Source organism: Anomaloglossus baeobatrachus, chromosome 9, assembly GCF_048569485.1.
Source record: "Anomaloglossus baeobatrachus isolate aAnoBae1 chromosome 9, aAnoBae1.hap1, whole genome shotgun sequence".
Classification (NCBI taxonomy): Eukaryota; Metazoa; Chordata; class Amphibia; order Anura; family Aromobatidae; genus Anomaloglossus; species Anomaloglossus baeobatrachus.
Genome location: NC_134361.1, coordinates 22,223,965 through 22,236,103, shown reverse-complemented (window position 1 = coordinate 22,236,103; position 12,139 = coordinate 22,223,965). Strand labels below are relative to the sequence as shown.

At 48.3% G+C, this 12,139-nt stretch overlaps 1 pseudogene; it reads left to right on the top strand.

Annotated features, from left to right (window-relative positions):
* LOC142251728 (large ribosomal subunit protein uL1-like) overlaps positions 1–12,139 on the top strand; it is a 44,904-nt pseudogene that overhangs the window by 27,931 nt on the left and 4,834 nt on the right.

Here is a 12,139-nt window from a genome sequence, read left to right as displayed (position 1 = left end):
CTCTATCCAAAACGCTGAGGCCAAAACGCCGGGAGAACAGAAGAGACCAGGACTGCCCGAGCCCAGATTCTGGATACAAGCAGCTGTGGTCTCTCCTGTTGAGGAGACTTGTGGCCCCAAAAGTCAGGACCCGCCGCATCTAGGAGGCAGCGAGTCCTGATCGTGGGTACGTACCCTACCAACAATGTTAAAAATACCCTACAAGCCAGTTTTCACACTTCACCAACACAGCCACATCAGGAAGAGTTCCCCCACAGAGCACACAATCCCTTTCAAATAGCATTTTATATATATATATATGGAACGTCAAGTGGAGGCAGAGGTGGAAGTGTGTGCGGTGGTGGAGGAGAAAGGAGCCAACACAGGTTTGTTTTTTGTTTGTTTTTTTTTGGTTTAAGAAAATGACAAAAAAAATTACGAAGAAAAAAACAACTAAACTAATACAAATCTGTAACCAGGAGGCGGAGAGCCAAGTGGAGGAGGAGGTAGAGTTGGACAAGGCGGTGCAGGTGGAAGAAGTGTAGAAGGAGGGATCCAAGACCGATTTTGTTTTTTTAAAAATTTATATGGGGAGGTCTCAAAACACAGGAAATGGGAAATAGAGTATAACAATGTCTGGGTGCGGCTGGTATGGTTCTCTAGTCAGCCAAAGGTCCGGACAAGTCCTGTGTGATCCACGCCTGGTTCATTTTAATGAATGTTAGCTTGCTCACATTGTACTCCGATAGGTTGGCGCGCTTGTCGTTATGCCCACCCCCTGCTATGCTAAACACACGTTGTGACAGTACACTTGCGGCAGGGCAGGCCAGCACCTCCAAAGAGTAAAGGGCAAGCTCGGGCCATGTGTCCAATTTGGAAACCCAGAAGTTAAATGGAGCAGACCCATCACTTGGTACTTGGACACGTGTGGACACATACTCTTCCACCATGTTGCTGAAACGCTGCCTCCTGTTAATACAGATTGAATCAGATGAAGGTTCTGGATCTTGTGGTGTGCTGAAGAAGGTATTCCACATTTCAGCCATGATAACCCTCCCTTCAGAGGTGGTACCGGTGCTCCAGCTGTTTGGGCCACTGCCTTCTCCTCCTCTGCCTTGTTCTTTCCCTGAGTCCTCGCTGTCAGGTGGGAACGCCGTCAGTAGTGACTCTACCAGAGTGAGCTTGAACTCTCGCATTTTCCGATCCCGCTCTACTGATGGAAGTAAGGATGGCACATTGTCTTTGTAGCGGGGATCCAGCAGGGTGGCCAACCAGTAATCAGCACTGCTCACAATCCTGGCAACTCGCAGGTCGTTGTGCAGACACACCAGCATATATTGGCTCATGTGTGCCAGGCTGCCCAGAGGCAACAAGAAGCTGTCCTCGGTGGGAGGTATATTGTCTGGGTCCTCTGTATCCCCCCAGCCATGCTCCAGTGATGCCTTTGAGCTGCTTTGACTTTCATCCTGCTGTGAACATGATTCCTCTTCCTCCTCTTCTTCATCCTTGAAAACTGTTCCCTGGCTGGACACTTGTGTACCTGGCGGCCACTCCTGGTACAAAAACCCACCCTCCGAGCCATGTGTGGATGACTGGCCTGATAATGGTGGTTCCTGTTCCTCTTCCTCCTGTGCCACCACCTCATCGATCATTGCCTGGAGCGTTTTTTTAAGCAGGCATACAAGCGGGATAGTAACGCTGATGCTGGCATCATCAGCGCTGGCCATGTTGCTGGAGTATTCAAAGCAGCGCAACACGGCACACAGGTCCCGCATGGAAGCCCATTCATTCATAGTGAAGTGGTTCTGTTCTGAAGAGCGACTCACCCATGTGTGCTGCAGCTGAAACTCCACTATCGCCTGCTGCTGCTCGCACAGTCTCTCCAACATGTGCAAGGTGGAGTTCCACCTTGTTGGTACATCGCAAATGAGGCGGTGAGCTGGAAGGCCGAAGTGACGCTGCAGTGCAGACAGGCAAGCAGCGTCAGGGTCAGAACTCTGGAAGTGTGCACAGAAGGCTCGTACTTTCTGCAGCAGCTCTGACATATGTGGGTAATTTGTAAGAAAGCTCTGCACCACTAAATTCAGCACATGCCCCAGGCAAGGGATGTGCGTCATATTGCCTAACTCCAGGGCTGCTATGAGATTTCTCCCATTATCGCACATCATTAGGCCGGGCTTGAGGTTCACCGGCAACAGCCACTCATCTGTCTGTTGTTTGATCCCTGTCCACAGGTCCTGCACGGTCTGGGATATTTCCCCCAAACAGATGAATTTCAAAACAGCCCGCTGTCGTTTCCCCCTGGCTGTGCTGAAGTTGGTGGTGCAGGTCTTACTCTGACCAGATGAGGAGGTGGTGGAGGAAGCGGAGTTGGAGGAAGAGGGAACATGGACAGAGGAACGTCCAGCAATCCTCGGTGGTGGTAAGACATGTGCTAGAACGCCTTCCACCTCTGGCCCAGCCTCCACTACATTTACCCAGTGAGCAGTTAGGGAGATATAATGTCCCTGCCGGTGCTTACTGGTCCATGTATCCGCAGTTATGTGGACCTTGCCACTGATGGCGTGGTGCAGTGCACTCCTGATGTTTTCCGCAACCTGTGTGTGCAGGGCAGGCATAGCCCGCCTGGAAAAGTAGTGGCGGCTGGGAACAACATAGTGTGGGACAGCTAGTGCCATCAGTTTTTTAAAACTGTCAGTCTCCACCAGCTGGAATGGCAGCATTTCAAAGACCAGGAATCGTGCAATGCGGTCATTCAGGACCATGGCTTTTGGGTGGGTAGGGGGGTACTTCCTCTTTTTCTTCAGGGTTTGGAGGATGGAGAGCTGAGGACTTCCATGGGACTGTGTGGAGATGTTCGGTGACGCTGCTGGTGGTGGTGTGGTCACGTCCTCTTCTTGCGTGGAGCCAGGTGGTCCTGGTAATTGTGAGCAGGAGGAAGAATCTGAGAACGTACCATTAGAAGGAGCAGGAGGAGCCTCAGATGTTTCCAGGTTTTTCAGGTGTGTACTCCATTGCAGCTTGTGCTTTGCATTCAGATGTCTCGACATGCAGGTGGTGCTCAGGGTCTTAACAGTTAAGCCTCGCTTCAGGATCTGACTGCACAGCGTGCAGACCACCAGTGTCTTGTCGTCAGCACACTCGTGATAGAAATGCCATGCCGGGGAGATCTTTTGAGTTGGCTTTGGTGCGCTCATTTCCTCGGCACGGTGGGCAGTAGCAGCCGACATACTGGCTATGGGCTGTACACGGGGCTTGCTTCCTCTCTGCTTGTGCTGCTGGGTCAGTATGAGCACCTCCTCTTCCTATCAACTCCACACGCCACTCACAAGGCATGGACTCCATGTGGCTTCTAGGATCTCATCCTCCCATCCCCCGTATTATCATGTTCCACCCACTCCTCCCATCCCCCCTATTATCAGCTTCCACCCACTCCCCCCTCCGCAAGGCTGCACACTGCAGAAAGCAGCAGAGACCTGTGTCCCCTCATCCTGTGAGATGTGCTCTGGTGGTCCGCTGACCCTGTGCACTAGCCTTCCCACAGACTCATCCACCAACACAACAAGTGGTTGGACATCAGTGCGCTCGATCTCTTCTACTTCTGGAGCAGGTCGTGGTGGATGTCCCATGTTACCCAACCCAGAGGAGCCATCAAAGAGCAGAAGTGACGGCTGCATGACTTGGGGCTCAGACGTTTTGCCTAATTTAGAAGGGTGTGAGGTGGAAGAAAGATGCCCGTGATCCTCAGGTGCCAACTCTGCATTTTCACCAGGGGATCATGTGGAAAACAATGCGAAGGAGCTGGAGACATTCTCAGCCTCTACTTGTTCTGGCCTCACCATTGCCCAGAGGTTCTCGGGACTACGAAATGACCCAGAGCCTTCACTCACCTGCGACTACCAGAAGATGTTTAATTTGAGGATGTAGAAGGCACAGACCACGTCCTCTCCAGCCACAACCAGCATCGCCACGGCCATGTCCCCTATTTGATGCTCTCATGTCTTTCCCCATAAAAAAATTCCCAGTAGAGAAGAGGCTGTATTAGAGCAGTATACACCGGGCTGTATTAGGGCAGTCTACAACGGGCTGTATTAGGGCAGTCTACACCGGGCTGTATTAGGGCAGTCTACACCGGGCTGTATTAGGGCAGTCTACACCGGGCTGTATTAGGGCAGTCTGCACCGGGCTGTATTAGGGCAGTCTGCACCGGGCTGTATTAGGGCAGTCTACACCGGGCTGTATTAGGGCAGTCTACACCGGGCTGTATTAGAGCAGTCTGCACCGGGCTGTATTAGAGCAGTCTGCACCGGGCTGTATTAGAGCAGTCTGCACCGGGCTGTATTAGAGCAGTCTGCACCGGGCTGTATTAGAGCAGTCTGCACCGGGCTGTATTAGAGCAGTCTGCACCGGGCTGTATTAGAGCAGTCTGCACCGGGCTGTATTAGAGCAGTCTGCACCGGGCTGTATTAGGACAGTATACACCAGGCTGTATTAGGGCAGTATACACCAGGCTGTATTAGGGCAGTCTGCACCAGGCTGTATTAGGGCAGTCTGCACCGGGCTGTATTAGGGCAGTCTGCACCGGGCTGTATTAGGGCAGTCTGCACCGGGCTGTATTAGGACAGTATACACCGGGCTGTATTAGGGCAGTATACACCAGGCTGTATTAGGGCAGTCTCACGCCCCCTGACGAAGGTTGAGAAGCCGAAACACGTGTCGGGAGTCCTCTATACAGCGGTAATTATAATCTATGTGTTTTAGTGTCCATTATGGCTTGATGTCTGTGACATGCTGCAATAGCGGTAGTTTAGGTAACCTTGGCCTGAACGCGGTGAGGTCGATTTGAGATTTTACAACTCGGACAGCCAGTATAGGTGATATGGGTCTGTTCTTTCCACTAGTAAAACCTATGGTATGGTGACCCCTGCCGTTTACTTGTTAGAACTATCCTGTGGAATATGGCATGCAGTGATAAATACACTCTATGTATTTTGGTGACCATTGACTTGGGTGATTACAATATGCCATAATATACGGGATTGTTTGCCAGTCTGGTTATATATTGATTATTAATAGAACCAATGGTATCACCATAATACATGAGTCTGTTCGTCAGCTGGACATCCAGTATGGTATGCGGATTGGAGGCTTGCATGCTTTGAATATCTGGCTTGATATCTAGCACATGATATTAAGGTCTCCCCTCTTGCCATGTATTGACTCTTAAATTAAATCATGATATAGCGATCCCTGCTGCCTGTTTGGCACAATCTCTTTTAGGAGTATTCTAGCATGCAGACATGCCACATAATATGGGATTATCCACCAACTTTGATATTTAGTATGGTATCACTGAATAAAAGTTCAATATCCAGCATATGACATAGAGGTCTCTATTTTTGATATCAGTATCAGGTATTTTTGGTATATAGTGACCCCGGCTGGTTATTTGTAAAAATTATTTTTATAAAAATTATTGGTATATATATATATATAGATAATATGCTGGATATCTTTGAGTATCATATTCTCTATTACATCAACATAGATACTGTAAATATGATTGGTGGATATATACTGTAATAGGATATGCTATTGTTGGTCACAACTTCACAGTTCCGCTGTGTAAATTCAAGTTTTATGATATATATGATGCATAATTTGTGCCCACTGTAATACTTGTAATAACACTTGCAAAATAAAAAATCACTTTTTGTATAAAATTGACTTTATTGGGCTTTGATCGTTTGTTCCTCTTTCTTCTCACTATATATGATACGATTTATGCCCTGCTCTGATATAGTCCCAGTGTCTAATTGAATTATTATATAAGTAATATCAGAAATTATGAGAGTATAAGAATGTATATTACACTGCTGGTTTGTGGTCTTAATATTGTATTAGGGCAGTATACACCGGGCTGTATTAGGGCAGTATACACCAGGCTGTATTAGGGCAGTATACACCAGGCTGTATTAGGGCAGTCTACACCAGGCTGTATTAGGGCAGTATGCACCGGGCTGTATTAGGGCAGTCTGCACCAGGCTGTATTAGGGCAGTCTGCACCAGGCTGTATTAGGGCAGTATTCACCGGGCTGTATTAGGGCAGTCTACACCAGGCTGTATTAGGGCAGTATACACCAGGCTGTATTAGAGCAGTCTGCACCGGGCTGTATTAGGACAGTCTGCACCGGGCTGTATTAGGGCAGTCTGCACCGGGCTGTATTAGGGCAGTATACACCAGGCTGTATTAGGACAGTCTGCACCGGGCTGTATTAGGACAGTCTGCACCAGGCTGTATTAGGGCAGTCTGCACCAGGCTGTATTAGGGCAGTCTGCACCAGGCTGTATTAGGGCAGTCTGCACCAGGCTGTATTAGGGCAGTCTGCACCAGGCTGTATTAGGGCAGTCTGCACCAGGCTGTATTAGGGCAGTCTGCACCAGGCTGTATTAGGGCAGTCTGCACCAGGCTGTATTAGGGCAGTCTGCACCGGGCTGTATTAGGACAGTCTGCACCGGGCTGTATTAGGGCAGTCTGCACCGGGCTGTATTAGGGCAGTCTGCACCGGGCTGTATTAGGGCAGTCTGCACCGGGCTGTATTAGGGCAGTATACACCAGGCTGTATTAGGGCAGTATACACCAGGCTGTATTAGGGCAGTATACACCAGGCTGTATTAGGGCAGTCTACACCGGGCTGTATTAGGGCAGTCTACACCGGGCTGTATTAGGGCAGTCTACACCGGGCTGTATTAGGGCAGTCTACACCGGGCTGTATTAGGGCAGTCTACACCGGGCTGTATTAGGGCAGTCTACACCGGGCTGTATTAGGGCAGTCTACACCGGGCTGTATTAGGGCAGTCTACACCGGGCTGTATTAGGGCAGTCTACACCGGGCTGTATTAGGGTAGTCTACACCGGGCTGTATTAGGGTAGTCTGCACCGGGCTGTATTAGGGCAGTATACACCAGGCTGTATTAGGGCAGTCTACACCGGGCTGTATTAGGGCAGTCTGCACCCGGCTGTATTAGGGCAGTATACACAAGGCTGTATTAGGGCAGTCTACACCAGGCTGTATTAGGGCAGTCTACACCAGGCTGTATTAGGGCAGTCTACACCAGGCTGTATTAGGGCAGTATACACCAGGCTGTATTAGGGCAGTCTACACCAGGCTGTATTAGGGCAGTATACACCAGGCTGTATTAGGGCAGTTTGCACCAGGCTGTATTAGGGCAGTTTGCACCAGGCTGTATTAAGGCAGTATACACCAGGCTGTATTAGGGCAGTATACACCAGGCTGTATTAGGGCAGTTTGCACCAGGCTGTATTAAGGCAGTATACACCAGGCTGTATTAGGGCAGTCTACACCAGGCTGTATTAGGGCAGTCTACACCAGGCTGTATTAGGGCAGTATACACCAGGCTGTATTAGGGCAGTATACACCAGGCTGTATTAGGGCAGTATACACCAGGCTGTATTAGGGCAGTCTACACCAGGCTGTATTAGGGCAGTCTACACCAGGCTGTATTACGGCAGTATACACCAGGCTGTATTAGGGCAGTATACACCGGGCTGTATTAGGGCAGTACACACCAGGCTGTATTAGAGCAGTCTGCACCGGGCTGTATTAGGACAGTATACACCAGGCTGTATTAGGGCAGTCTGCACCAGGCTGTATTAGGGCAGTCTACACCAGGCTGTATTAGGGCAGTCTACACCGGGCTGTATTAGGGCAGTCTACACCGGGCTGTATTAGGGCAGTCTACACCGGGCTGTATTAGGGCAGTCTACACCGGGCTGTATTAGGGTAGTCTACACCGGGCTGTATTAGGGTAGTCTGCACCGGGCTGTATTAGGGCAGTATACACCAGGCTGTATTAGGGCAGTCTACACCAGTCTGTATTAGGGCAGTCTACACCGGGCTGTATTAGGGCAGTCTACACCGGGCTGTATTAGGGCAGTCTACACCGGGCTGTATTAGGGCAGTCTACACCGGGCTGTATTAGGGCAGTCTACACCGGGCTGTATTAGGGCAGTCTGCACCCGGCTGTATTAGGGCAGTATACACAAGGCTGTATTAGGGCAGTCTACACCAGGCTGTATTAGGGCAGTCTACACCAGGCTGTATTAGGGCAGTCTACACCAGGCTGTATTAGGGCAGTCTACACCAGGCTGTATTAGGGCAGTATACACCAGGCTGTATTAGGGCAGTCTACACCAGGCTGTATTAGGGCAGTCTACACCAGGCTGTATTAGGGCAGTATACACCAGGCTGTATTAGGGCAGTTTGCACCAGGCTGTATTAGGGCAGTTTGCACCAGGCTGTATTAGGGCAGTTTGCACCAGGCTGTATTAGGGCAGTTTGCACCAGGCTGTATTAGGGCAGTTTGCACCAGGCTGTATTAAGGCAGTATACACCAGGCTGTATTAGGGCAGTATACACCAGGCTGTATTAGGGCAGTTTGCACCAGGCTGTATTAAGGCAGTATACACCAGGCTGTATTAGGGCAGTCTACACCAGGCTGTATTAGGGCAGTATACACCAGGCTGTATTAGGGCAGTATACACCAGGCTGTATTAGGGCAGTCTACACCAGGCTGTATTAGGGCAGTATGGACCAGGCTGTATTAGGGCAGTTTGCACTGGGCTGTATAACACAAGTGCAGATGAGGATAGGAAGAGGAGAAACACTTGTGAGAGTAAATATTGAAGTAGTTCTTAGATAAGGAGTGTAATATTTTATTGTCTTCTGGTTGAGGTCTGGTGGGGTTGTCATGACCTCAGATGTTTTGAGGAGCACATTCCTTAAAGGGAACCTGTCACTAGATTTGGGACCTATAAGCTGCGGCCACCACCAGTGGGATCTTATATACAGTATTCTAACATGATCTATATAAGAGCCGAGGCAGCTGTGTAGAATGTAAAAAACACTTTATAATACTCATCTAAACGGTCAGTGCAGAGCAGATGGGTTGAATGCAGGGCTGTGGAGTCGGTAAGCCAAACCTTCGACTCCGACTCCGACTCCTCAAATTCTCTTGCACCGACTCCGACTCCGACTCCGACTCCGACTCCGACTCCGACTCCGACTCCGACTCCGACTCCGACTCCGACTCCGACTCCGACTCCTACATATATTGCTTATAGTTAGGTGAAAAATTTATTGTAATACATGAACATGTGTATGTGAACATCAGACATTTAATAATTTTTATGATACAATAATCAAGATATTTGGATAGAACATAAAATATATTTATTGGAATACAACTTTAGAACACAAAAAACTGTAATAAATTGTAAATATGTAATACACTATGTAATATACAGTAGATTACATATATATCTTGTGTGTGTATATACACTGTATATATATATATATATTTTACATATTTACAATTTATTAGTTTTTTGTGTTCTAAAGTTGTATTCCAATAAATATTTTATGTTCTATCCAAATATCTTGATTATTGTATCATAAAAACAATTAAATGTCTGATGTTCACATTGTACTACAATAAATTTTTCACTTAAATATAAGCATTATACTAAATGTTATTATTTAGTAAAATATTCAGCACATTCTGCATTGCACTCCTGTCCCCAATTTATTATATATTTTAGGAGTCGGAGTCGGTGCATTTTATACCGACTCCGACTCCGACTCCACCAAAATGAGCTCCGACTCCGACTCCACGACTCCGACTCCACAGCCCTGGTTGAATGGGAATCTCCGTTCCGCCATCTTTGTCCTCTTTCTTCTGAAACTAGTGTGGATGACGCGTCCGACGTCATCCACAATACCCGGCATTGAGGTCCCCCGCATGCGCACTACAATACTTTGATCTGCCCTGCTCAGGTCAGATCAAAGGACCCTAGTGTTGGCTATTTTGAATGACGTAGGATGCGTCCTGCACCCAGGCTTCAGAAGACGGAGGACAAAGATGGCCGAAAGAGGCGGTGGTGGTACCGGAGAACGGAGATGCCCATCTGCACCGCATCAACCGTTTAGGTAAGTATTATAAAGTGTTTTTTACTTTCTACACAGCGGCCAGGACTCATATATACACATGGACATAGAAGGCCTTAAGAAGCCTCTGAAGCACGGATCACGCAGATTCCTCATATTTTGGGACCTGGTTTGAACAAGACTGGAGAATTTCCTTCCTTTCTAACACACAATGAAAACATGGTGGCAAAATTTGATGAAGTAAAGTCCACCATTAAATTCCAGATGAACAAGGCCCTGTGTCTGGCTCTTTCACTTGGCCATATGACAATGTCCGAGGATGAGCTCGTCCACAACATCCACCTGAATGTTAAAAGGGAAGGTGTCGCGTTTTTTTATTTTTGTATTAATAATAGTGATTATGGAATCAAGTATTTTTACTTCAAAATTAAATTCATTGTTTATTTAGTTTTTATTTAATTCTAGTTTTACTGAAACACTGGGGGCTGCCATCTTGGATTTGCTGTGTGTAACGACATTTACTCACCTCAAATACGGCAGCTCCCTGTGCATAGAAGACCGTTGTCGGGCTTCGACCCTATACTTAAAGGGAACCTGTCAGCAGAAATTTCACAATTAAACTAAAAGATTCCCCCTCTGCAGCTCCTGGGCTGCATTCTAGAAAGGTTCCTCTTGCTACTGGCCCCCCTTTCAGACCTAATTAAACACTTTATAAAATCTTACCTTTTGGTATGCTAATGTGGTTTTATGGCCACGAGGGCGGGCTGTTTTTCGTCCGTTATTCGCCATCCTGCCGCTGCTCGCCGTCCCCCATTGCTCATTTACATACATGAGGACGCCGCCCTCATGTAACGCAGTTCTCCCGCAGTCTCGCGCATGCCCAGTGGCACTATCGCGGGACTGAGCCTGTGCAAAGCGTAATCGCTGGTGAGGTTATTGCACAGGCACGAGATTATGGGCGGCGCTGTGAATGTCATCAGCAGCGTCATCCAAGTACCCGCCCATAATCTCGTGCCCGTGGAGGGCGAATAACGGACAAAAAACAATCTGCCCTCGTGGCCATAAAACTTCATTAGCATACCAAAAGGTAAGGTTTTATAAAGTGTTTATTTAGGTCTGAAAGGGGGGCCAGTAGCAAGAGGAACCTTTATAGAATGCAGCCCAGGAGCTGCAGAGGGGGAATCTTTTAGTTTAATTGCGAAATTTCTGCTGACAGTTTCCCTTTAAGGCTATGTGTGCACTGGGAAATGGAATTTTCTTGAGAAAATTCCGCATGCTCTCAAAGATTACCGCATCCGCGGTAAAAAACCGCGGCAAACCGCACCCGGTTTGCTGCGGTTTCACCGCGGTATTGTTCGCAGTATTGCCGCGGTTTTGCCGCGTGCGGGTTAGGATGTGCTTTATTGCATTCAATGCAATAAAGCACATTGAAAAGAAAAAAAAAAAAGTCATTTAATTCTGAGATAGTAGATAGATAGACAGAAGAATAGATAGAGGGATAGATAGATAGACAGACAGAGAGAGAGGGATAGATAGAGGACAGATCGCTGCATTTCCCACGGTCGGCAGTGAGTTCACATTACCGGCCGTGGGAAATGACCGGTAATTACCTCTGCTGTCTGCTGCTTTCACTCAGCGCTGTGTCTGTGACAGTCGCGGCTGGATGTAAGCAGCGCCGGAGCTGTGGATTACGCCGGAGGTTTGGTGCGGGAGGGGTTAATAAAATGGTGAACGAGGCTTGTTTCTTTTATTTAAAATAAAGGATTTTTCGGTGTCTGTGTTTTATTCACTTTACTTACGGGTTGATCATGTCAGCTGTCACATAGACGCTGCCATGATCATGCCTGGAGTTAATGGCGGTGATCCACCACCATTAACCCCTTGTATTACCCTGCTGCCACTGCTACATGGCGGCAGGAAGTGCCGGGGACACGCCGGTGCTGCCACATAATGCATGCGACAGTGCCGGGGCAGCTGCGGCTGATATTCTCGGCTGCGGGAGGGGGAGTGAGGCGAGGGACATTATCCCTGCCCCTCTCCCTCCCCAGCCTGAGAATACCGGGCCGCTGCTGTGTGCTTACCTCGGCTGGAAGGTAAATATGCAGCGGAGCTCACGTGTTTTTTTTCCTATATTTCCGTTTTCTTTCTATGTGTGTTCTATGTGTCTGTGTCTATGTGTGTTCTATGTGTCT